Source organism: Dendrobates tinctorius, unplaced genomic scaffold, assembly GCF_039654945.1.
Source record: "Dendrobates tinctorius isolate UK_male_01 unplaced genomic scaffold, ASM3965494v1 ptg000388l, whole genome shotgun sequence".
Classification (NCBI taxonomy): Eukaryota; Metazoa; Chordata; class Amphibia; order Anura; family Dendrobatidae; genus Dendrobates; species Dendrobates tinctorius.
The window spans coordinates 8,617,501-8,623,568 of record NW_027362054.1 but is presented as its reverse complement, the minus strand read 5'-3'; positions in this window follow the sequence as shown (position 1 = coordinate 8,623,568).

The window sequence follows — 6,068 nt, the reverse complement described above, 5'->3', positions numbered from 1 at the left end:
CTCTGTATATAGCATATAGTGTATAGTGTCAGTGTACAGGTAATAAAGTGATCACCAGTGACGTTATACACAGGAGCTCTGTATCCAGTGTCAGTGTACAGGTAATACAGTGATCACTAGGACATTACACACAGTAGCTCTGTATATAGTATACAGTATATAGTGTACATGAACAGGTAACACACTGACTCACCGGTGGCGTCTCTAGTTGAAGACCTTCATCTTCGCTTTTCTTCTTCTTCCAGCACAGATCGTCATCACTTCTTCCAGCCAGGACTTGTCTCTGCAAAAAATAACAGTTATCTAGAGCACATTCCCCAATTTTTCCCCACCCTCTATACTATGCCAGATGAAGAAAAAAGCGACTGTGTCGCCCTGCACAGTACAATATCTCTCCTCTCCCACACTGAAATCAGTATTCTCAAAAATAATATCCTTTAATTAGCCAATACAGTAATAATATCCCATATTCTGGACCCCATGTGTCCTCCCAAACTGGACCCCACATGTACACCCATCTGCCTCATGTCTCTCCATACTGCCCCCATGTCTCTCTATATTACCCCTATAGTCAAATATAGTAGTATAATGCAGCCCCATAGTATTATAATGCATCCCCATAACGATATAATGCACCCCCATAGAATAATGCAGCCCCATAGTGGTATAATGCACCTCCATAGCATAATGCAGCCCCATAGTGGTATAATGCACCCCCATAGGGGTATAATGCGCCCCATAGTATAATGCAGCCCAATAGTAGCATAATATATTCCGTAGTAGTATAATGCAGCCCATAATATAATGCACCCCCATAGTGGTTTAATGCACCCGCATAGTAGTATAATGCAACCCCATAGCATAATGCAGCCCCATAGTAGTATAATGCGCCCCCTTATAATGCAAGCCCCATAGCAGTATAATGCAAGCCCCATAGCAGTATAATGCACCCCATAGTAGTATAATGCACCCCCAGAGTATAATGCAATCCCACAGCAGTATAATGCACCCCATAATATAAATGCAGCCCCATAGTAGTATAATGCACTCCAATAGTATAATCCAGCCTCATAGTAGTATAATGCACCCCCCATAGTATAATGCACCCCATAGAATAATGCCCCCTCATAGTATAATGCACCCCCATAATACAATGCAGCCCCATACCACGGCTTTACAAAAAAATTAAAAAAGTTTCTCCTTACCTCAGCTCGATGCATCTGAGGTGCGGATCTGCGTTCCGGCATATAACAGTGATGTCGTACGCCGACGACATGCCCAATGACGTTAGTTGCCGGCCGGTGTTTGGCTGGCGGCTGTTAACTGAGGGAGGAATGTCCAGCATGGCAGCAAATTGTCCTCTGGCAGTTACAGAGCCGGCAGAATCCTGACACTGGGGCCCGCTGAGAAGAGAACCCCCTCTGCTTGCCGGGCCCCATACGCCAGTAAGGGCAGTAATGCCTTGATGGCAGCCCTGGATGTGATATAAAAGGATGTTTTCACAAAATATTTTTTATGGTATATCATTGAGAGACACTATACAATTGTAAACTGTGAGCAAGAACGGTTTCATCATAGAGCCCCGCCCAACAAGCAAAATCAGGAAAACTTATATAATACTGCTTTATAGTAACGAGATACTGCTAACATATACAGTCCCAAAACTATCAGCATATAATGACCAAATAATAAACTATGTTAAAAAAATTCTTCCTCAAGCCTATTTGCAGACAATGGTTGCGAGTCAACAAAGCTTTTTGACCAGATTTCTAGCTAAAAAATTTTTTTGAGCAACGCAAGGCTGCGCAGAAAAATTTGACTTCTGGTCTTTTCATGTCAATCTTCATTCTTGACCCAGCTGCTACAAAGAAGGCAGGATGGGGGCGTAGAGAATCCCCGCTCATCAAATTCAAGAGGAACGGTGGCGTTTCCTACACCACTGCAGTAGGGGCCAAAGTAAGATTTGTGGCAAGGGGCACAGTCGCACACGTGCCTCAACTAATTCATTAATAAGAGTCAGCCTCTTAATAAATCAGGAGACGCTCCAAAATGCCCCCTCATCAAGACCAGAGACTTGTGAGTGTTGGGGATTCACCTCCAATATCTTTTTCAGGCGGATTTGGCTCCTAAAACCATCTGAAAAGGCCCTCAGAAAATTCTCAAAAGAATAAACATATGAATTTCATATACTGTTTATATGTTCTAGCTTTTAAGCATTTTTTTAACCCCTTCAGGTTTCCAAAGACGCCGAGGGTTTAAAAAGTAGTAATCTGACCTTTTCTTCCGGTATTTTCTGCTCAGAAGATGCTTTGTACTCTACAACACAAGTTAACGAGAAAGCTCAAATGACACCCGGGGGTCTTTTGGCGCGTTTTCAAAGCATCTTTGCTTCAAAAATCGCCAGAAGTTTTTAATTATTCGATGGAGCTAAAAAACACCCAAAAACCTCAGTAAAAAAAGATGCCCCAGGAAAATATGCAAAAATGCTTAAAAAACGCTGGCAGTCAAAAATGTGCAAAAAGTACGTCAGAAACGGGGAAAAAAAGTGACGGAAAAGATGTTGCTGTTTCGAGATGCATCTTCTTCTTGAAAAATGTGCTGTCCAGTAGTGGTCAACTTCTTATTAATAGCCCCAGGGTGCAGCATAAAATGTAAAAACTCTATATTAACCCAAGACCACTGATTCGAGGTGGTGGTCAGGTAACATTATTTGGGTAGGTGAACCACACTAGTTTGGTAGGTAAATATAGAGGTTTTTATTGTACGCTGTTAAAGGGGTTTTCCGGTCAGAAAAGATTGATGACATTTCCTTACAATAAGTCATCAATATCATATCAGTGGGGTCCAGGAACCTCTATGATCAGTTGTTACGTCCTCCATTGGCCGCTGGGACAGCTCCGTTCAATGAGTAGGAGCAGCTGAGCTGCAGAACAAAAGTATTCATTTGCAGCATCTGCTACACATTGCATATAGCTCTGGTCAAAAGCATTTCAATCTGGCAGCAAAAAAACCTGATTGTTGGATGTGCTGTCCCATTGAGCTCAAATTGATGATTTTTACACCATATATCAATATATTGTGATCACACAGGCTGTGCTTTTCCCCACCTGGAAATGGCAGCCTCATGGGCATATATGGGGCTGCCAGATTTGGGTCAAGAGACCTGCGGACTGCACTGGGACCGTGACACACAGATGTCTAAATGCAACAATAATCACCATATAAAAGCCCTGCTGCTCCTCCACTTCCTTTCCCTTCTTTGACTATTATTCTGCATCAATAATATCCCTGATTACTCACGATTACTGTTGCTAATCAGTGGTGTAAAGCCCAATTAATAAATTTCTACTAGATGGCTCTCACAACTCTGGCATCTGCAGCTATCTCAAGAACAGGATGTCATGCCACCAACAATGGTGAGGTGGAAGCATATGCAGCACTTTATTTCTGCACATCTATGGGGGTCCTGAAAGAAGCAGCGTAGAAGCCCCCATAAACATTAGAATAATGTCGGCCCAAACTTGCCAATATTGGTGAGCTTGACCAACAGCCCAATGTGTCTGGGGGCCTCCAAACTCTACCCCAACAGATAATGTCAGGGGAGATAAGGATCTGACATGTCTGATTTCAGGCTGCTGATTCTAAGAGATGAACCAGAACCAGAGATGTAAGGCAGCGGCTTTCATACAGAACACTGTAGCCCTCGGCTGAGTGAGCGTAACTGAGCCCGGTAGAGTCGGGAGAAATAGCTGCAGGCTGGACCTCCATTCGGCAGACAGATATCTATTGTGTGTGGGCCCTCTAATCATGCGCCTCTTTATTATGGGCTGTGAATGGCAACATCCAAGATATGCGCAGGTCCTAGAGGTGGATCCTGTGGATGTGCTATAACTGTCTGACACAGGAATAACCCTTCAGGATCACATTTCACAAATGTGTCCAAATCTTGTACAGGGAGTAATCCCAGCTCACGTTTCACTCCAGTTTTCCAAACTGATGTGAATGACGCAAATGGTTATTTAGTATGTCACATAGAAAATTAAACGTAATTTGGAGTAAAAGTGGTCAAGAAAGACCCAAGTAAATTGATAACTGTCGTAAAATCTTTATATAGGGGTCTGACGGTTTTTAGGTTGTGGCCTATAGCATTGGACAGGCACAAAGAATACACTTGCTTTTCACACTTTGGTCCCCCTGAGGACCTAGCTTAGAAGTTGCCATCTTCTGGGACCACCAAGGTGTGGTGATCACTCTCTTATATCTCTTTTCCAATCATAGTGAAATGTTCTGGAAATGCATCAGCCCTTTAATTACTTCCTGACCACCCCGAGACCCCTACTACTCCGCAGTGAACTCCTAAAGCGACACTACTTAGTTGATAGGCTGCAAGTAATCGAATGGTTGGGGGAAGCAGGGTGTCTCCTGCCAAACACAAGTGACTAACCACGAAGAAAGCAGACATGGTTTATTACTGTCTCTGCCTTCCTGATTCCTATATACATAGTGCTGAACAAGTGTTGTGCATATAGTACAGCGGGCTGGGCAATTTTTGGCCTTCTTGCATTGTGAGCATGTACACACTGCATTCACAATGAAGGATTACATTCCAGGATGTTCTTTGTGAGTGGAGTTAGTTCACAATGTGCTCCTGTCCCACAGTATCCAGCCACAATATCTCCTATGATGTATATGATCCAGCCCCAAATATCCTGTGATGTATCTTCTCCTGCTCCAGTGTCTTCTGTGATGCATCAGCTCCTGCCCCATGTGATGTATCTGCTTCTGCCCCAATGTCTCATGTGATGTATATGCTCCTGACCCGGCGTCTTCTATGTATATGCTCCTGACTCAGCATCTCCTGTGATGTATCTGCTCTTGCCCCAGCGTTGCCTATGTGATTTACATGCTCCATCCCCAGCATCTCCTAAGTGATTTATATGCTGCTGCACTGATATCTCTGTAATGTATATGGCAGACTGGATGTCTCCTATGTGTTGTATATGGCAGACTGGATGTCTCCTATGTGTTGTATATGGCAGACTGGATGTCTTCTATGTGATGGATATGGCAGACTGGATGTCTTCTATGTGATGGATATGGCAGACTGGATATCTCCTATGTGATGGATATGGCAGACTGGATGTCTTCTATGTGATGGATATGGCAGACTGGATGTCTTCTATGTGATGGATATGGCAGACTGGATGTCTTCTATGTGATGGATATGGCAGACTGGATGTCTTCTATGTGATGGATATGGCAGACTGGATGTCTTCTATGTGATGGATATGGCAGACTGGATGTCTTCTATGTGATGGATATGGCAGACTGGATGTCTTCTATGTGATGGATATGGCAGACTGGATGTCTTCTATGTGATGGATATGGCAGACTGGATGTCTTCTATGTGATGGATATGGCAGACTGGATGTCTTCTATGTGATGGATATGGCAGACTGGATGTCTTCTATGTGATGTATATGGCAGACTGGATGTCTTCTATGTGATGTATATGGCAGACTGGATGTCTTCTATGTGATGTATATGGCAGACTGGATGTCTCCTGTGATGGATATGGCAGACTGGATGTCTTCTATGTGATGTATATGGCAGACTGGATGTCTTCTATGTGATGGATATGGCAGACTGGATGTCTTCTATGTGATGGATATGGCAGACTGGATGTCTTCTATGTGATGTATATGGCAGACTGGATGTCTCCTATGTGATGGATATGGCAGACTGGATATCTCCTATGTGATGGATATGGCAGACTGGATGTCTTCTATGTGATGTATATGGCAGACTGGATGTCTTCTATGTGATGTATATGGCAGACTGGATGTCTTCTATGTGATGTATATGGCAGACTGGATATCTCCTATGTGATGGATATAGCAGACTGGATGTCTTCTATGTGATGTATATGGCAGACTGGATGTCTTCTATGTGATGGATATGGCAGACTGGATGTCTTCTATGTGATGGATATGGCAGACTGGATGTCTTCTATGTGATGGATATGGCAGACTGGATGTCTTCTATGTGATGGATATGGCAGACTGGAT